Source organism: Bubalus bubalis, chromosome 16, assembly GCF_019923935.1.
Source record: "Bubalus bubalis isolate 160015118507 breed Murrah chromosome 16, NDDB_SH_1, whole genome shotgun sequence".
NCBI lineage: Eukaryota > Metazoa > Chordata > Mammalia > Artiodactyla > Bovidae > Bubalus > Bubalus bubalis.
The window spans coordinates 44,821,851-44,842,715 of NC_059172.1; the positions used below are offsets into that span (position 1 = coordinate 44,821,851).

General features: G+C 48.1%; 1 protein-coding gene and 1 non-coding gene across 18 annotated transcripts in view; one reads left to right on the forward strand and one right to left on the reverse strand.

The window, feature by feature from the left end:
- Positions 1 to 6,075: 6,075 nt before the first annotated feature.
- The window catches only part of MICAL2 (microtubule associated monooxygenase, calponin and LIM domain containing 2), a 242,704-nt gene continuing 227,914 nt past the window's right edge, over positions 6,076 to 20,865 (forward strand). For 5 of the 17 annotated variants that reach the window (XM_025266658.3, XM_044929529.2, XM_044929531.2 and 2 more), the window contains exon 1: positions 6,076 to 6,272. The gene's annotated coding sequence lies outside the window, so the exon portion shown is untranslated. The remainder of the gene's footprint in view (positions 6,273 to 20,865) is intronic. The other 12 variants (XM_044929533.2, XM_044929534.2, XM_044929535.2 and 9 more) reach the window with 5 other exon arrangements.
- Positions 18,505 to 18,577, reverse strand: TRNAV-CAC. The gene has a single exon. It is a non-coding gene; the product is annotated as a tRNA-Val (tRNA).

The following is a 20,865-nucleotide window of genomic DNA, read 5'->3' on the forward strand; positions in this document are numbered from 1 at the left end:
CTCTCCAGCGCTGATCTTCCCATCCTTGCTGCCAAATGCACACATTCCCCAAAGTGCTGCGGTGGCTCTGAGGGCATTATTGATTTTGACAGGTGCCATCTCTTCTCCAAACCGTCTGGAAAATGCACTGCGTGTGTGGAAGGCCTGATGAGTTCCTAGTGACCTTGAAAACTTTTATATATCTTATCTGTGAGAAACAGTGCATTCTGCAGCCATCAGGATGATAAGGGACTGGAACAAAGCCCGAGTGATTCCTGCTTCTCACACAGCCCTGAGTCTGTTTAAGAGAGGTAAAAATGTTTCCACTTCCTGGCTTAGAAAACCCTTCTCCAAAGATACCTCCCAAGGATAGGCACCAGTCAGCCTTTTCTCATCATCTAACAAGGTCATCCGACTCTGTGTAGATATCAGCCTTCCTCCTCTTTCTACGTATTCTTGCCTGGAGAATCCCATGGACGGAGGAGCCTGGCAGGCAACAGTCTATTGGTCCAAGAGTCAGACTAAACTGAGCGACTAAGCGCACATCTCTTTCTAAAAGACTGAAGTCCTTTGATAGTGGTTTGGGGAGGAAGTGTGTGAGACCACACTCACTGACCAGTTTTATCCCTTCCTGGAACATCTGTGTATGAGGAAGGGGTCTGAGGGAACAGACCCTTTCTTATTTGGAGGAGGAGGCTCAGGTGGTGATTCTTTTCCCTAACATTGAAACGCTGTGAGACACACTCAGGCTCCTCTGCAGGAAATCTCTGCATTGGGAATCCACTTAGTTCAACTCTGACCTTTCTTCAAGCCAACTGTTTGGCTGAAAATAAGAAGCTAGGCCTGATCCCCCCTCCCTGCCTCCTGCCCCAGCCCCACCCTGGGACACCATCAGGTGGATAACTGCTGAGGGTGAAGATCACCAGCTGGAGTTCTTTCAGGAGAAGGCATGCGCAGTGGTGTTGAGACCCACTGCTTCCAGTCTGAGATGCAGATATTTTTAGGAATGAATCTGGGCCTTCCTTTTCTCCCTTCCTCTGATGCTAATGTGGCCATCTGCATCTCCCAGACAACCTTCACAAGCGCACATTCGCCATCCCAGAAGAGTGGGCTGGGGAGAGATTATCATTAAATATAGAACACTAAGCCATGGCCCAAAGAGGTTGAGTTTGCCTGGCATGCTCAGAGTGAAGTAAGGGCATTAGAACCTACTGGAACCCACTTTTGTACTCTGTGACTCTCATGGTACCATCCCTTCCCGATTAATGTGTAAATTTCTTCAATCTGTACAGTGAGGGTCTTATATAATATTTCCTTGAAGTTCACTCTAACATTGTAAGATCTTTTCTTTGACGATCTTAGTTGTATAAACTCCCAACAGAGTCCAGGCTACCACTTTGTCCAGAGAAAGGACAACTGTGATCTTCTGTCTCCATTCCTCTCCACCTCCTAGGGAGCTGGCCAGCAAGGGTGGCTTGGATGTAGCAAGAGGCTCTGACCACTGATTCAAGAAGTCTCAATGCTTATCTCCCTGCAATCAGCCTTCTTCAGCTCCCAGCTTGCCCTACATCCAAGGAAAAGCTCACTCTTCAGCCCTCAGACTCACCTAACAGGGGCCTTTCTTATCTGAGGCCCCCAAGTCAAAAAGTTTGGGAATAGGGTTGGAAGAGGAGGCAGAGGTCCTAGGAACACATTGATAAGTTTGAGCTTTTGAGCTAATAGAATTTCTCTGTTTAGCCATGCTATCTCACTGTGGTGGGCACACAGTTGTTCCTGCAGTAGGGTTAAATTTGTTTATTTGGAGAACACATGCCATAGATAAGGTGATAGGAATCATAAAAAATAAAAGTGATAACACAGCCCCCCTAGCACCGTGTACTTCTGATTATTTATCAGCTGAATAAGTTACATGAATGCAAGAATCATATTCAGCTCACAGTAGCATCAATGAAATGAATGAATGACTCTGTCTCCATCTCCATCCCTAGCATGGGTGTCTCAAGCCCAGACCAGAAGCAAGAAGCTTGTGTCTAGTGAGGATCTGGGCTGGGGGCAGAGGTAATGCCGTTTCCTCCATCAGTCACTCTGTAAATAAGGCAGGGCCATGTTGATCTCATCTCCTGTCCCTGACAGTGCCCAGGCCTGAGCTCACCAGAATGGTGGATGGACTGGGGCTGGTCAGGCCCCAGAGGAGTTTCTTCAGGGATAGACCTGGCCTGTCCAGTGCTCTAGAAGCACGGGCAGGACTGCAGAGACCCCAGTTCACAGTGATTAGGCATGCAGTTTCTTGAATCCAGAATCAAACCTAGGCTCTGAAACTTATTAAGCATGTGACCTTGATAAGCTACTTTACTTCTTTGAGTTTTCAAATCTGCAAAAGGGGATGATGATAAAAATGCACACCGTGCAGAGCCACTGTCAGAATTAAATGAGATAATGTGTGTAGAAGACACTTCATCAACTGGCATCACAGGCAGAGTTGCATCCCAGTGGAGAGCTGCCCCTCTGAGAATCAATGCTGACTGAGTCTTGCAAACTGAGCAGGGACGGCTTTTGCTGAAAGTTCATCTGCAGGAAGTGGATTGAACTCTGAAGATGCTAAGTGAACAACCAAGTAGGACAATCCCGGGGAAAACCCTAAAGGCCTCAAATAGGGTCACATGGTAAGGGGCATGGGAAAAAATAAACCCCAGGTTTGATAGGGACAAACTGCTCTGTTTAAACTTGCCTGGCAAGGGAACACAGTCTCTTCAGAGGGTGGTCTGATGCTGTGGAAATTCCAGCAGCCTGGAGACACGATACTGTTTTCTTACTGCCCAAGCCTGCCGGTTCTCCTACCCCTGGGTCAGCTCTGTCCCAAGAACATTTATATTGGGCCAAGCCCATGACAGGCGCTTAGGCCCCAGAGGTAAGACATACCTCCTGCAGGGGGGATGCCTGTTTCATTATCACTGCTACCAGGGCAGTCTGCCCAAGGTGTTTGCCATATTCACAGTTCACAAAGCAGCGTCACACCCCTCTCACTGTTCACAGTTTTTTCTGTGAATGGTGCTCTCTGGAGCTGGGGGCGACCAGGGAGGGTGGGCAGAGCAGAGATTAAGGTAGCCATTTGACAGACAAGAGGGTGCTTGCGTGATTTGACTAAAGTAACAGGTGAAAATTGCATAGGAACCTGGAATGTCAGGTCCATGAATCAAGGTAAGTTGGAAGTGGTCAAACAGGAGATGGCAAGACTAAACATCCTCGACATTTGAGGAATCAGCGAACTAAAATGGACTGGAACGGGTGAATTTAACTCAGATGACCATTATATCTACTACTGTGGGCAAGAATCCCTTAGAAGAAATGGAGTAGCCCTCACAGTCAACAAAAGAGTCTGAAATGCAGTACTTGGATGCAGTCTCAAAAATGACAGAATGATCTCTGTTCTTTTTCAAGGTAAATCATTCAATATCATAGTTATTGAAGTCTATGCCCCAACCAGTAATGCCAAAGAAGCTGAAGTTGAACGGTTCTATGAAGACCTACAAAACATTCTAGAAACAACTCCCCAAAAAAGATGTCCTTTTCATTATAGGAGACTGGAATGCAAAAGTAGTTGTCTGAGGAAGCCTTACAAAAAGCTGATAAAAGAAGAGAAGCTAAAGGCAAAGGAGAAAAGGAAAGATATACCCATTTGAATGCAGGGTTCCAAAGAATAGCAAGGAGAGATAAGAAAGCCTTCCTCAGTAATCAATGCAAGGATATAGAGGAAAACAATAGAATGGGAAAAACTAGAGATCTCTTCAAGAAAATTAGAGATACCAAAGGAACATTTCATGCAAAGATGGGCTCAATAAAGGACAGAAATGGTATGGACCTAACAGAAGCAGAAGATATTAAGAAGAGGTGGCAAGAATACACAGAAGAACTGTACAAAAAAGATCTTCATGACCCAGATAATCACGATGGTGTGATCACTCACCTAGAGCCAGACATCCTGGACTGTGAAGTCAAGTGGGCCTTAGGATGCATCATTACGAACAAAGCTAGTGAAGGTGATGGAATTCCAGTTGAGCTATTTCAAATCCTGAAAGATGATGCTGTGAAAGTGCTGCACTCAATATGCCAGCACATTTGGAAAACTCAGCAGTGGCCACAGGACTGGAAAGGGTCAGTTTTCATTCCAATCCCAAAGAGGGGCAATGCCAAAAAATGTTCAAACTACCACATGATTGCACTCATCTCACATGCTAGCAAAGGAATGCTCAAAATTCTCCAAGCCAGGCTTCAGCAATACGTGAACCATGAACTTCCAGATGTTTAAGCTGGATTTAGAAAAGGTAGAGGAACCAGAGATCAAATTGCCAACATCTGTTGGATTATTGAAAAAGCAAGAGAGTTCCAGAAAACATCTATTTCTGTTTTATTGACTATGCCAAAGCCTTTGACTGTGTGCATCACAACAAAGTATGGAAAATTTTTCCACACTTTGGAAATGGGAGTACCAGACCACTTGACCTGCCTCCTGAGAAATCTGTATGCAGGTCAAGAAGCAACAGTTAGAACTGGACATAGAAAAACAGACTGGTTCCAAATCAGGAAAGGAGTACATCAAGGCTGTATATTGTCACCCTGCTTATTTAACTTATATGCAGAGTACATCATGCAAAATGCTGGGCTGGATGAAGTATAAGCTGGAATCAAGATTGCTGGGAGAAATATGAATAATCTCAGATATGCAGATGACACTACCCTTATGGCAGAAAGCGAAGAAGAACTAAAGAGTTTCTTGATGAAAGTGAAAGAGGAGAGTGAAAAAGTTGGCTTAAAACTCAACATTTAGAAAACTAAGATCATGGCATCTGGTCTTATCACCTCATGTCAAATGGATGGGGAAACAATGGAAACAGTGACAAATTTTATTTTGGGGGGCTCCAAAATCACTGTAGATGGTGACTGCAGCCATGAAATTAAAAGATATTTGCTCCGTGGAAGAAAAGCTATAATACAATTATGTAAAGTTTAAAAAATAAAATTAAATTAAAAAAAAAAGAAAAGCTATGACTAACCTAGACAGCATATTAAAAAGCAGAGACATTACTTTGCTGACAAAGGTCTGTCTAATCAAAGCTATGGTTTTTCCAGTAGTCACGTATGGATGTGAGAGTTGGACTATAAAGAAAGCTGAGTGCCAAAGAATTGATGCTTTTGAACTGTGGTGTTGGAGAAGACTCTTGAGAGTCCCTTGGACTGCAAGGAGAACCAACCAATCCATCCTAAAGGAAATCAACCCTGAATATTCATTGGAAGGACTGATGTTGAAGCTGAAACTCCAATACTTTGGCCACCTGATGCAAGGAACTGACTCATTGGAAAAGACACTGATGCTGGGAAAGATTGAAGGCAGGAGGAGAAGGGGACGACAGAGGATGAGATGGTTGGGTGGCATCACCGACTCAATGGACATGAGTTTGAGTTAACTCCGGGAGTCAGTGTTGGACAGGGAGGCCTGGTGCAATGCAGTCCATGGGGTCGCAAAGAGTTGGACATGACTGAGCGACTGAACTGAACAGGTGATATGCACCACCGCCTCTTTCCACCAGTTTTATTCTAAGGCCAGTCCAGGTGAGGGGAAGGGCCTATCCGCTAGCAGGGGTTTGCTGAAGCCCAGAGTGGTCAAGAAGCAAAGCAAGAAGGAAGGGACACGGCCGGTACTAGAACTGGTATGCCGTTCCCCCAAGTCCAAAAGGGGACACCGAGGGTTGCTTTCCAGCTTCTTAGGCCAAGGAGCGTGAAGCCCAGCCCTTGCCTCTCTCTTGACATTTGGATACCCGTACCAGGGTTTTCATCTAGCAGCACCACCACGCCTTGTCCCCATCGGCCCTCTGCTGGTCTCAGAATTGCACTGATCTCGGTGGGAGCGCCGGGCTGCTCCCTACTCTAGGGCCGGGCTACAGCCCACGTGCGCCCGCGGCTGCCGCGGTGACAGCTGGCCCCCCAGGGGCGGGGCGGGTGGAGAGCAGGGGTGGGGGCGGGCTCCGCGCCGCGCCGCCATTGGCTACGGGAGGGCACCTAGGGGCGGGGCTGCGCCGCCGGTGGCCCTGTCATTGGTCTCGCCGCAGATGGGGGCGTCTCCCGGTCCTGTCGGCCGCAAGGCGCAGAACCGCAGGCGCTCGCCGGGCTAAGCCTGCGCGGGGACGCCTAGCTCGCTCACAGTTCGGCAGGCGGCCTCCGGGTCCCGACCACTGCGCCCGCGGCCCTGGGCGAGAATAGAGGCTGGACTCGGGGTTCGGCGGCCGGCGCCGCTCTCGGTAAGGAGGTGGGAGGAACGGGAGGGAAGGGGAGAGTGGGGTTCCAGGAAGAGCGGGCGGGGACCTTGGTAGCCGAGCCTGGACTCTGCGCCCTAGCTGGCGCCGGGGAGGGTCAGGTGCGGCGGCAGCATCTCCCGCCTCAGACCCTCCCCTCGAGGCGCCCAGAGAGCAGGTGGCGCTGCCCAGGGAGGCCGGTGTACCCCGATAGCTCTCTGAATCCATTAGAATGCAGTACCACGGACTACCTCTTACTCCGCCCCACAACACCCAAATTCTTCCATTCTAAGCCTAGAAAATACCCAAACGTCGACATGGAGTGGGAGCGACGCGCCAGCAGTACCGCCTGCCACCGGGGCAGATCATCCCCAAACTTATCTTCCCACGATTTGGGCACCTAGCCTGTCACGTTCTTTCCCGGCGTTTCGCTGGGCGCACCCCACACCCTAGCAGGGTTCCTCTCCCTTAACAACAGGAAGTTAAGTTGGGCCAAATGTCGGTGGCCTGGCCGCCTGCGGGGTAGGATTGGGTCTGGGACGGTGGCCCGAGGGGCTGTGGAGCTGTCTTTTTCTGAACCTCGCTCCCCCAGCAGCACGCACACCCCCCAGGCACCGGAGCACCCGCCCTTGCGGACCGGCCCCGGGTAAAAGTGCCCGTTAACTTGACTTCCAGGCCGGGGCAGGTGGGGTTAATTTATCCTAGGCCAGCCTTTCGGCAGAACTGGGAACGGGCTTTGCTGGATGGGGAGGAGGCGTGTTGAAACCAGAGTAAACGTGCGTCTCCTTCCACATTGTTTATTCTGAAGCCAAAGAGCTTTTATTTGGAGGCACATCGGGCCCTAATGGGACCTTAAGCAGTGTGGGGACCTCTTTCTGTCAGTCTCGCCTGCTCACTACAGTCTTGGGTGGTGTCCCTGAAGGATGAAGTCCCAACCAGTTCCCTTCTGGGCGGCCTGGTGGGAGAAGAAGTCAGCAGCTGGTTGGCCCTGAGATGTTTGCTTGCCTGGGTGCTCTGAGACCAGGGTCCCCTGGGTCTCCAGGCCAGGTCTGTTCCTGTCCCTTTCCCAGGGGAAGGGGGCCCAAGGGGGGCTCAGGTCTCCAGGGCAGCCACACATGATGCTGTGGAAGCTCTTATTGCAGTAAGAACTGGCCTTCAGATAGAGAGAAGATGGTTTTATTAAGTGCCTACTGAGCGAGCTAGGCACTTAAGTCTTGGCTTGTGGTACTTTTGTGGCCAATTTCACAGTAATTAAAAACCTCTGAGAGGTTTGCCCTCCTCATTTTAGAGATGGGGAAACAGACTCAGGTAGGGTAAGTGCCCAAGGTCACATAGAAAGTGGCATAGCCAGGATTTGAAACAGACTGCCAGAGCTCAGGCTCAGTGCTCTTCCTGCTGACCCATGGCTGTGAAGAGTGAGTGTTGTAGGCTCCTGGCCTCTGAAAAGATTCTGTCCAAAGATCCTGAGGGTGCTTCTTTATATTTATTTATTTTGATGTGGACCATTTTTAAAGTCATTATTGAATTTGTTACAATACTGCTTTTGTTTTGTTTTAGTTTTTTGGGCCACAAGGCATGTGGGATCTTAGCCCCCCGACCAGAGATCAGACCTGCACACCCTGCCTTCGAAGGTGGAGTCTTAATCACTGGACTGCCAGGGACGGCCCCTGGGTGTTTTTGTCTCTTTTTTTTTTTTAAAGCAGAGCACTTGAACTGACCCAAGTTAGCCAAGTTGTTCAACCTGCAGACGTCTTGCCCACCCTGTCCTTCAAGGATGATGGCAGGTGTTGGTCATGCTGTGAGGGGGAGGGGGTGATTGTTGGAGTCTGGGTGGTATTTGAGGGGGAAGGCTGCCTCTGCCGCTGTTGACTTGAACCTACCTCTGAGAGCTGACTTCTGCAATGATTTAGAAGGACTGTTATTTGCAATAATCTCTACTTTAGGGCTGATTCTAGTTTTATTTTGTTTTGTTTTGTTTTGTTTTAGGAGGGAGGGCAGATGGTGAAGTACATTAGCTGTGATTGTAAGGTGACTGAGATCCACAGTTGGAGTTTATGTTTATAAAAAATGAAATCACTGCCTCTTTCCTTCTTCAGGCCCAGGACTGGCGTTCTGCTCATCCTACTCTTCTGAAAGAAAATTGTGATTACCAATTAGTTACACCTTAGTATAAATCAGCTTATGGACTAAGGCTGATTGTGGTTTGGTCATTGGAAGCCTATTCCCAGGAACTTTAAGAAGCACAGGAGCACTGAGTAATCCCTCTCTGCCTGTGATTGGGATGTGTCTCTTTTCTCCACCCACGTCCACACCCATCTGGGTGTGCCTCCCAGTCATGGGCCCTGTTCCTTTCACTCCCTACTCCTGAGGTCCTGCCTTCCTGGGGGAGAACCTTGTCTCTGCCAAGAGGAGTGGGGTTAAGTGCAAAAAGATTTGGGTTGAACATTGTCAATCTTTGAGGCTTTTCCAGGGCTAGAGAGTCTCTGTTGTTTAAAGAACCAGAAAAGGGAACACTGTATATCATGCTGGGATTTTTCATTCCTTATAATCATTTGATCCTCACGGTAGCCCTCTGAAGAAGTAGGTAAGGTTATTCCCATTTTACAGATTAGGAAACTGAGGTTCAGGGACTTACCTCCAATTATAAGCCTAGTGAGTGACCAAACTAGGATTCTGTTCTCCATCTGCATGAATGAGGTCTGCATGGTGAATTCAACACTGAGAGAAACAGGAAAAAACTGTGGCCATTCTCTGAACTTTGGAGGCTTGGTGTGTACAGCCCTCTGTTGTGCTTATGATTCCCCAGCTTATGTTGTAATTATTTGTGAACATTTCTTTCCACCCCACTATGAAATGGCATTTAAAATGCTCATAAACATGGCATATTTATGGAGGTCCAGTGGTTAGGACTGGGCACTTCACTGCAAGGGCCTGGGTTCTATCCCTGGTCAGAAAACTAAGACCCCACAAACTGCGCAGTGCAGTCCCTCCCCCCCCTCCCCCCACCAATCATTAATATTTTCAAGCACAAAAACAGAATAGTATAATGAGCCCCAAATACTCATTATCCAGCTTCAGCAACCAAGATCATGCCAGGCTGGCTTCATCTCTCTCTTTCTCTTTTTTTCTTCCCTATCTATTTTAAAAAGAAGGTTCTTTCATGACCACATCACTATTATTGCATGTAGCAGAATCAACAGTAACTCTTTGGTCTCATCTGTATATATTCAGATGAAGTGACCTTCCTCATGAGTTTGTTAAATCACGATCCAAACAAAGTCTGTGTGGTACGTTTGGTTGTTAGTCCTTTTATGCCCACTTTAGTCTGGAGCACCACCCCCTCTGCGGCACTTCTGCTTTTATCCAGCCGTTTTCCGTTACCCTCCGTTTTTAAATCTCCCACTGGACAGCGAACACTTTGATGCTCGAGTCTGCTTTTGTGCTCTGTTGGATCCCCAGTGCTGTCCCTGGGATGGGGCAGGGGCGTGGTAAGCATCTGCCCAGTGATGTTGCAGCCACTCAGGGAATGCATATTGAATGAATGGATCCTGTGGTGGGTTTGTGTGACGGCCCGTGCATGTGTTTAGCTAAGAGGTTTTTTTTTTTTTTAAAAAAAGATGACTTGCTAGAGTGTGGATATTTCCTCTGTAAGCGTCAGCCTGTAAACATCCTAAAACAATAGGAGAACTATTTGCCGTGCTCTCTGGCACTATGGTTTGCTGTGTGGGGAGCCCAGGCAGCTGCCGAGGTGCCCTGATCAGCAACTGGCCTCCCCAAATCACACGTGGGGCTGACAGGGACTGAGGTCATTTCTGCCCAAGCTCTGAATACTGACTTATGCAGCCACAGGCATTACCACATTAGGAGTCCAGCATTTGGCCTTGGGCTGCCCAGAGAATGCTGTCCACCTCTCTCTGGGCAGTTTAAGATTCTTGCCTTGTGCCTTCGGGAGCCTTCTCTATCTGGCCTCATACCTGGGCAAGGTGTGGGCTCTTCTCAAATCATTATCCATCTGCAACTGACAGACTGTGACAGAAAACATACACTTATAACCTTTCAGTGTCTGGTCTGAATTTATGGTGAAGAGATAGTATCACCATCGGCACCTTTGTAGGCGTCCTAATGAAGGAGACCAGAGGCTCAGTGAGAAGGACGAGGTGTGTTCCCTCCCCCAGATAACAAGCTTCACACCTGGATTCCTTGTCAGATCTCTCCAAGGTGCTGGGCTCTCTGATAGCCATCTTCTGACCCACCCAGCAAAGACCCTTCTCTGCAAATAGCCCCTAAATGAGGAGGCCTTTTTCTTTTCCTCCTCCTCCTCAACATAAACAGGCTTTTCCACTAGCCATTAAGTATAAGAGAATGTTGTTTTTCTCTCTGTGTGGTGGAGATAGAGTTAATTTTTTCCTGTATATTATATTTCTCAGCATTTTTCTAAAATTTTTATAATAAAAATGTTTCATTGTTCTAATGGAAAATCAAAATATTTGGGGATATTTTTCCTCTTAAAAAAGAGAACTTCCTTCAACTGAGTTGTGTAGGTAAACAAGGTTATACATGCACTCTGTCCAGTTTTATGTGTGGATAGGTTCCTATACCCATTGGGATTTTGATATTTGCCTATTTTATTTTTTGACATTATTTTAAAGAATATATCTGTGTTTTTATTTACATTTTTTAATGTTTGGCCTCACCGAATAGTTTGCAGGATCTTAGCTCCCGGACCAGAGATGGAACCCAGACCTGTACAGTGAAAGGGCCAACCACCAGGGAATTCTCATACCTAAGAAAGCTGGAGCTGCGGAGACAGGACACTGTGGAATCCATGCAGCCTGACCCTCTTTCTCATTGTACCACCTCACTTTCTTTCATGAGAATTTCATTCTGGTTTCCTCAGAATGAAATCGTTCTCATGGTAGGCTCTTGATTGTGATTTTTTTTATTCAGGGAGTTGGAGATATCAAAAGAGGACAGAATAACATAGTGGGTTAAGAAAAAGGCAGGGCAAAGCTTCAGGCTCAGACGGCCTGTCTCGTCCCCTTGGGAAAGTGCCTGATGGCCAGATGCCCCACTCACCTCACTTCGGGGGGCCCTGACCCCTCCCTCCACCATTTTCTGTTTTTCTCCCTGCCACCTCCTCCTAGGTAGAAAGCACAGCTGCTCTGCACTGATAAGGCTCCTCCTTCTCAAGCCCTGATCATCTGGTCTCTGAACTCAGAGTTAGTGGGGGTGACGGGGACATGGGCCTTCTAGTCACAAACAAACCTTCATCTTAGGGCTGGGTCACAGTGGAGTGTGATTTTTGAGATGCTTCCCTTCTCTGCCAGCTGTTAAGAAAATGTCCATCCCTGTGTCCCAGAGGAAGAGCCGTTTGTGAATACCAGGTATGTTGGTTGTTGTTTAGTCACTAAGTTGTGTCTTGACTCTTTTGAGACCCCATGGACTCTAGCCTGCCAGGCTCCTCTGTCCAGGGGTTTCCCGGGCAAGAATACTGAAGTTGGTTGCCATTTCCTTTTCCAGGGGTTCTTCCCAACCCAGGGATCGAACCCACATCTCCTACATTGCAGGTGGATTCTTTACCACTGAGCCACTGGGGAAGTCTGGTACTAGGTATTGTATAGTTTCTTAAATGCAATTGCTCTAAATATTACTACAGTTTATCCTAGGAAAACCTGTGTGTCTCCCTGGTGGCTGGGAGTGAGGTGTGTGTGTGTGTGTGTGTGTGTGTGTGTGTGTGTGTGTGTGGATGGTGAGGTGTTTGTAGGGTTGGGACTTGAGTGTGTTCTGTACTTGTGCTGGTGTTTCTCTCCCCTGAGAGTCAGAGCAATCTCCCTGTCCCTCCCCACCTGAACCCCCCTTTTCTTGGAGGTATCCAGAGACCTTGCTGCTCTTGTATTCCTTCCAAGGCTCGGTCTGCTTTCTCTTTGGGGAATACAGAGATCAAGGCAGGGACTTGTTTCCTGCTGGTTTGGGGCTCAGGTTTTCCCTTTCCCGTGCAGTGGAGGATGTCTAGTGCCGATGTCCTTTCTAAAGGCAACAAGGTAGGATAGCAAAGAGTCGGCTGGCGGCCCCTGATCCCTGAGCTGCTGCAACAGCAGGTTTAATGGAACGTTTGCAGGCTGGAGCTCCTGACACGCCCAGTGCAGAAACCCAACCAGCCCAGAGACAGGGGGGGAGTCTAAGAACATCTCGTCCTGCACCGTAGTATCAATGTGTTAAGATGCGGAAACTACTTCTTGGCTCTGGTGACTTTGAATGGTTGGCTTTGGCTACTGATCTGAGAACTGACTGTATATGGTGAAGAGTTGCAGGATCTCAGGGTTTAACTTGTGCCAGGGCCAGGAGAATGAAGTGTAGGGGAGGATGAAGAAGTGCCAAAGTCGCTCGGACGTTCTGATCACCAAGGAAAGCTGCTGGGGGCCTGGTAGAGCTGCTGAACCCTTCTGTTGGACAGCTTCATCGCAGGGGAGCAGCATGGGGGGTTGAGGTGCGGCCTGTGGAGTTCACGGCTGCTGTAAAGTTGGGGCGCTGATGACTCTGCATGTCAGGACGGCTGGGCTTTTGCACAGTGGAATACAAAGATGATAACAGTCAGGAGCTCTCTGCTTGGAGGGGTGAGAAATCCGATAGTGGAAGAAAGGGACAGAATAGAGGATTAAGCAGGGGAGTCAGGGAAGCCTTTCTCCAGACCCTCGAGAAGAGGATACAGTCAATCTGTTTCCTAAAGGGATGTCATGGGGGGCTCATGCAACTGGTTGCAGCCTTGGAGACCAAGGGGTTCATGCTCAGAGAGCTTCTGGCCATCTGCCTGGGCTTGCAGCAAGTTACTATTGTGAGGGAGATAAGAAGCTTCTTCTGGATTCCAGGCTTGCTGCGACCAGGGGACCCAGGACTTCCTGCTTGGTCCAGGTCACTATCTCCAGCTTGGGCGTGTCTGTTACCTAGTACCTGACATCTTGGGCTCTCTTAAAAATGACTCACCCATGGGAATTCCCTGGTGGTCTAGAGGTTAGGACTCTGCACTTTCATTGCCAAGGGCCCAGGTTCAATCCCTGGTGGGAGAACTAAGAGCCCACAAACTGCATGATGCGGCCAAAAAAAAAAGACTCATCCTTCCCCTACCACGTGCATGGATGACGGTACTCACCCTCCCCCACCCCATGTATACACACACACACATACCACACAAGTGATGCTACTCACCTCCACACACACGTGCATAGATAGTGATGCTCACCCAGCCTCCCCCCCACATACCTGGATACATGACATTCACCACCCCCCACATAGATGAGGCTATTCACTCCACACATACATGGGTGCGTGGTAACATATTCACTCAGTACAAAGAGAATTCAATGAAAAGCAGTCCCCCAGTCCTCAGTTCTCTTCCTCAGCGGCACTACTGTCCCTAGTCTCCCGTGGCTCCTTCCAGATAGTCTAGGCATATATTTGTGCCTGTTTCCCTCTTCATTCCTCTCTCAGGCTGGGAAGCCACCAGGCTGGAAAACCAAAGGACCTGCGGGGCTGCTGAGACTCAGCAGTTATCTGAATTAGCCAGGCATGGCTTGACTCCTGCCCTTCTACCCTACTCTGTCACCTCTCCCATTTAGGACCCTCCTTGGGTTGGATTTGTGGGTGCAGAGAGTCTGGTCACTTAGACGCTCAGGGGCACTTTCTGGGTGCAGGTGACGGAGGCAAAGACAAACAAATATGCTAAGACAGACCTGGGTTTGAATCGAAGCCATGTGGCCTTGGGCATCAACGAACCCTAGTGTTTTAGTCTGTTAAAAAAAAAAAAAGGAGGTAATCACACTGAAGTCAGGGAATTGATGTAGAAATAAAATATTTGTGAAGTGCCCCACTTAGGTAGGCACTCAGAACTGTCAGTTTTTTTCCACTTGTAATGAGTGACCCATTTTCAGAATGAATGACACTGGCATGGAATCCTCTGGATGACTTCCTGGAAATTTTCTTGGTGGATCCCTGAGCTTTTATTTCCCTGCAGATGGCAGCCAGTTCTCCATTTTCTGCCAAGTTGGGCTCTCCCCCACCACCTCTTCCTGCTGTGTCCACCCCAGCCTCTGAACACCACCTCTTCCTCTGTCCTTTCATCCCCTCACCTCTCCCCTACTGTTGGTGAGCAGGAGGCTGCAGGTGCCTGGAGAAAGCTCTGGGCTGTTTATGGCTGTTCTCTGGGGGTGTTCATGCTCTAATCTTCTTCAGAAGCTCCAGCAGATGTCTGTTTATTGCTGAAACTTCATCTTTATCTTCAGCATAAGAGAAGAAAGAGGCTATTTTTAAAGAACTTTAATTGGCAGGTCTGCACACCACGGCCTAGATTGCCTCCAAGTTTCGTTCTTCATCGTGCTCACTCTACCCATTTGAAACCCTTCAGATCCAAACAGAGAGACCTTATATGTCCTGATTTTAGGGCAGCACTTACATTTGGCAGGCAGTGGTAATCTCTTAAAAAGGTAGGTCAGGGAGCAAAAGCAATCAGCTGACTGTCTTTCTGGGTTGGGACAAATGGAGTAAGAGAGTAGCATTTGTATGTCCATAGAAACCAGCATCTTCCCCCACTTCTGCCCCTTCCTTCTCCCTACGCTGAGAGGGGCCTGCCTGCTGACTGCTGCCTGCTGATTGGCTGGGAGATCTTTAGCCTTAGCTTTCCCTTTGGACTCAGGTGGGGCTCAAGGTAAGGGGGGAGTGAAAGCAGGTAGTTTCAAATGATACTGACCTCTCAGGAGGGAGGACGAGTAGACACTATGAGTCACAGAAACTTGAGATGTCAGATTGGAAGGGACCTCTGAGATCACCTAGTTCTCACTCCTGCCACCTTGGTTTTTTTTTTTTTTTTAACCCATGGGGAAACTGAGGCTCAGAGGCTTCTTGTATTTTTGTTTAATTGATTTTTTTTGCTGTACTTTGCAGCATGTGGGATCTTAGTTCCCCAACCAGGGAGGGAAACCACACCCCCTTCAGTGGAATCATGGAGTCTTAACCATTGAACTGCCAGGGAAGTATCAAGGTTTCCTGATACTGAGTGGAGGCCAGAACGTGTGGTTCCTGGCTCAAAGTCACCTAGCCAGGTCAGAATCTGTTCTCCGTCCTCCATTTCTGTCAGGCTGTGAGTCTGTGACCAGGCTTGGGCAGCATACTTGGATCTGGCCTTCCCTTTTGCAGCACCAAGCTGCACCTCCCCTTTCTAGCAGGTCTCTTGTGCTTTGGATTGGGGCTTCCTAGGTGGCACTAGTGGTAAAGATCCTGTCTGCCAGTGCAGGAGACACAAGAGATAAGTGTTCAATCTTTGGGTAGGGAAGATCCCTTGGAGGAGGGCGAGGTGACCCACTCCAGTATTCTTGCCTGGAGAATCCCATGGACAGAGGAGCCCGGCAGGCTCCAGTCTAACAGGCTAGCAAAGAGTCAGACACGACTGAAACAATTTAGCACCCTGGTAGCACTGGCTTGCACAGTGGTTTGGTGCAACATCTTCCCTTATCAGAACTCCTGCCCCCAGAGTTCTGGGGCCTAAAATTCCCACCTTTGTCTTCAGCCCTTGTCTCCAAAGGGCCTTTGTTAAAAATATAGAATTTAACTGGGAAAGATATTATGTTAATCTCCAATTAACTGTCAGGTGAGAGCTAAACCTTGAGAGAATGGGGAATGAGTCAACTTGAAGTAGGTGGAGAAGGGAGTCAGAAAGGACTGTAAATAGGGTGCTGTCTGGGCTGGCAAGGAGCATGGTGACCTACGCTCCTTAGGGCTTGGTGTTCAGCTGCCACGCCGAGGGGTACTGTGCTGAATGACAGAAGCAAAGCTTTCATCTAACATGTGGAGGGAGGTGCCTTAGACAAGCCCATAGATGCCCACACATTAAGATAAGAGCTTGGAATGTTGCATTAGACAGTCGCAGTGTGAGGGAGTCAGGGGAGACCTCCTGGAGGAGGTGGCAGTTGGTCATTGAGATGGGCCTTGAAAGATAGGATTTCATAGGCAGAGATGGGGAGAGGTAGAGTGCAAAGAGATGTGGAAACATAAGGGTATGTTCAGGATGTCACGTGGTAGAAATGTGGGGGCTGCCTGGGGGAACTGTGGAAGCTGAGGCTAGAATCAGGCTAGCCTTGAGTACTGGTGAGAGGGGTGAGTATGGCCCTAACCCTGCAGGCAGTGGGAACTATTGGAGAGGGACGGTCAGAGTGCTCCTTCAGGCCGATCAGGTTGTGCAAGATAAGCCTATGTGAGAATCAGGGGTGGGGAATCTCTTAGGAGGTCTGCGCTGCCCTCCATGTGCTGGACAGGTACTCTGACCAGAAGGTGGTGGGGGCTGGGGAACAGAAGGGTCGAGGGGTGCTTAAGTCTGGGCCCGACTAAGGCCTTGTCTGAGCTTTTGCCTCACCGTCTTCTGTGTGAAGGGGTCAGTATGGGCAACCCCCGTCTTTCAGTGGATCAGGAAGGCAGCCCATTTGGAATGCCTCAGTTAGGGTCTTAGAATATGGGACATCTATCACTTTCTGTGCCCCCAGTGTGCCTGTTCTGTGCTTCGGTGGCTCTGTCTGCTGTAGAACAATAGTAATTGCCCTTACTTTTCACCCACCATTACTACAGGAGGTCTCCTCCCTCAGGGTCAGCCTGAGGGGGATGCATAGAGGAGTCATGGGTGCTGAACCCCTGGAAGTGGGTACCCATGGATTAAGAGAAGGTGTTACGTGCCTGCACATGGCTGAGGCAGCACAGCTGGCCTGGGCAAGGACCTCCATGATCCCCTCCTCCTTCATTGGAATCATTTCCACAGATGTCACCTGCTCGCAGCGCACTGTGGGTCATCATCAGAAATGACTTGATTCTCCTCTTCTACGGTCTCATAAGCCCCTGACTATCCCCTTCAGGTGGGTGCTGCTCTGATATCTGGTGCCCACTTTGAGTTGTTCTCCCCAGTGGAGGAGGAAGCCTGGGCCTGCTGGCCGGCCGGCCTGGAACTGGACTGGATGTCTCCAGGCAACTGGATCATATAGGGCGGGGAGTTGGCTGAATCTCCAGCCCTCTGGACACCCTGGCCCTGGGAGGGGACAAAAGCTGAGCTCAGCTTCTGCCCGCTCCAGTGTTAACCTGGCAGGTGGGAGGCATGGCAACCTGGTGTGCTTACAGCTTTGACATTTGAGCAGAGCTGCTGGCACCTGTTCTCTGCCATAGACGTCTCAGAAACACCGTTGCTTTATGTGTTGGAATAAATTGCTTCAGCAGCGAGCAAATGGCATGAGTTTTGTGCTTGTGGGAGCTTCTGATAGAGGGTGGGGATGGAACGCTGAGACAGCTTTCCTCTTTCTTTGTTCTCCTAGCATCTGTGCTGCCAGTATGAGGCCAAGTTGGTTCATTCATCGATTGCTCAGCTGAGCACTCCATTCATTCGGCCAGTCAAAACTTTTGGAGGTCCCTGTATTTGAAGCATGTTGTCACGGACTGACCATGGCTTTCAGAGTGGCAGTAACACCTTGGTAAAGCCTCTGACTTTCTCTGAGTGTCAGGTTTCTCTTCTGTAAGATGGGGGTGACAGTGCCTGTCTCACGGCGGGCCGTGAGGATTAACTGGGCAGGGTATGTAACACAGCTGGCACACACCCGGCACATAGCAGGCATGTAGGTGGCCCCAGGCTGGCCCACTGGAGTCTGAGAACACAGTTGCGGGCCGTGTTCCACTCTGCTTCAGATCCCCCATTCAGCGCTGTTTCCTAAATGGCTTTTAAGTGGTGACTTTTTAAGAGAATAACTGAGCTAAGCACGTAGGTGGGTAACAAAGAAAGACGGGTTGCCTTTCTCTTTGTGGTGAGTTTTCTCTGTCAGACCTTAGGACCACAGGACTGTCACATGGGTGCTTGGTTTCCCCAGCGTGGTCCAGCCTGGGTTTTGCCTCAGAGGTGACCCATTCCATCTTTGGACAGAGCCTCCTATACCCCCTCCTGGCTCCCTATAGCTTCTGGCATCTGGGCCTATATCTTCCTCCTTGGAATCATAGAGAAGGATACTCTAGTCTCTCTCCCATTTGAAAGCTCTTCAGATACTTTTATATATATATATATATATATATATATATATATATTTATTTGGCTGTATCAGGTCTTCATTGCAGCTAGAGGATTTTTTTTTTTTTTCAGTTGTGGCATGTGCAATCTTTTTTTAGTTGTTGCATACAGAATCTTTAGTGGCACATGAACTCTTGGTTGCAGCATGTGGGATCTAGTTTTCCTGACCAGGGATTGAACCTGGGCCCCCTGCATTGTGATTGCAGAGTCTTAGCCATTGGACCACCAAGAAAGTCCCCAGACACTGTCTTTTAAATCAAATCGGTGATATTGTTGATTGTAAGATATACCATTCTCTTATAAACCTGTAAGAAATAGAAAGTACTTCCAGTTAAACTGAAGAACAATGCTTTGTTATCACTTAAAATGTTTATATTTACTGAAAGAATTCTCTTAGATTTTAGATATAGGTTTTTTGTGCATATCACTCTTGCATCCACATAAAAAGGAAAAGAAATTAGTTACAGCATTTTGAAAATGTCTTCACTTTTGGAATCCAAATCTCTCAAATCACTTTTTGACTCAGAGTTATCAATGTGTTCTTTTTTTTTTTTTTTTTTGACATATTATATTTCTGGTGAAGTGGTGATGTATTTCTTAATCTCGATTGTCTTTGGAATTCTTTTTTCTAGGACTCACATTTCTTCCTCAAATGGTCCTTGAATGTTCTGGCTCCTGAAGTTTGAGGGTTGCAGTTGTCCAGACATGTCACGGGGAATAATAGTCAAGTTTCCATATGGTAGTGGCAATGAGGCAATGAGAACTATGCCACAGCTGCACTCTGGCCTAGAGACCATTAGATGCTGGGGTGTTATAAGATAATTCTGCTTTCAGACATTCTGTAACTGAAACAAATGCACATCTCCTAATAAGTAAAATATGATACTTAAAGACAGCCCTCTTGTCCTCTCCTGAGTTTTCTTCCAGATTTACAACCCTTGATGTGGGTTCGGGTGTTTTCCTGTGGTTCTTCTCTGAACAAACTCCATTTTTGTCTGTATCCTTCTAATACAGCAAGGCTAGTGCCCAGACCAGCTGTCATATTCATGGTGTGGTGTGACCACAGCAGAGGAAGGCAGGTATCCCCTCCCTAATTCAGGCCATTCTATTTCTTTTAATGCAGCCCAAGATTGCATCAGTTTTTCTGGCAACTACTTTACATTTTTGACTCACTGATATTACTCCTGACAAAATCTTTTTTTTTTTTGGCTGTACCACACGACTTAACAGAATCTTAGTTCTCTAACCCAGAATCAAACCTGTACCCACTGCATAGTCCTAATCACTGGACCGCCATGGAATTCTCCTGACCAGATCTTTTTAACATGGGGTATTGCTAAACTGCTTCTCCTCTGTCCTTAACATGTTCTTTATTATTTTTTTTTTTTAAAGATATCTTTTTTTTTTTTTTAATTTATTTGTTTTTTGGCTATACCACAGGGCATGTGGGATCTTCGTTCCCCAACCAGGGATTGAACCTGCACCCCCTACAGTAGAAGCGCAGAGTTTTAACCACTGGACCACCAGGGAAAGCCCTAACATGTTCTTTAGAATTTAAGTGCAAGCCTCCTCCAATCTGATTCAGAACAAACATTTCTTTTAAATTTCAGTGTGTTAAATTCTGTGCAACCCTTTCACTTGAGCTCTTTCAGGATCCTGTTTAATGTGCTTTCCCTAGCATTGCCCAAATTGCCAGTAAAATGCTTATTAGCAGAGAACCCTCTGCTAGAGTCCTCCCCTCCTGACATGATCTTTCATCGGCTTGCTTGGGGACCCCTGCCTCAGTCTCTGCCTTTTGCTTTCCTGACCTCTAGCCAGATGCCTTTTTGGATCTAGTTATGCCAAATCTATCGTAATTCTCCACCAACTGTCAAGTATCCTATCACAGAAAGGCATGGACACTCCTTGACATCACGTGCTCTCAGTTCCCAGAGGGCTCTGGGACTGCTTTCAGGTGTCCCCAGAGTGCCCTCATAGGTGCAGTTCAGTGGTCTCACCTGCCAGAGTTTCCAGTGCTCCAGGCCAACCAGGGGGGTGGATGGCATTGAAATTATCTAAATATCCTTTCCTAAAACTCCAGGCTTCCCCCACCCACTACCCTTTCTCATCTCAGTGTTGGATCTTGGCGTGTCAGTCTAAGGATAGCTCTCTTCAACAGGGGCCATTGTGTGCCCAGAGTCGGAGCCAGGGTCCCTTGATACCTCTGGACCTCTTGGCTCAAGATGACCACCAGCCCTTCCTGTGGTCTGGGCATGTTGTGCAGCCTCAGCTCATCTCAGACTGTCCTCCTCTGGTTCATGGTCTGCGAGGAGGCTGTCTCGGGGGGTTCTTTGGGTTCACATCCTTCTCCCAGTGATGGGGCCTGTGCTTTTCAGCAACTCACCTTGTCAAGGTTCCGTGTGTGACCACGTGGCTCCATTCTCTCACACTCACATGCCAGCACCGTGTGAGGGCTCTGTAAACACTAACTCACTTCATCCCTTTTTTTTGAAAACACATTATTTATTTATTTTATTTTTG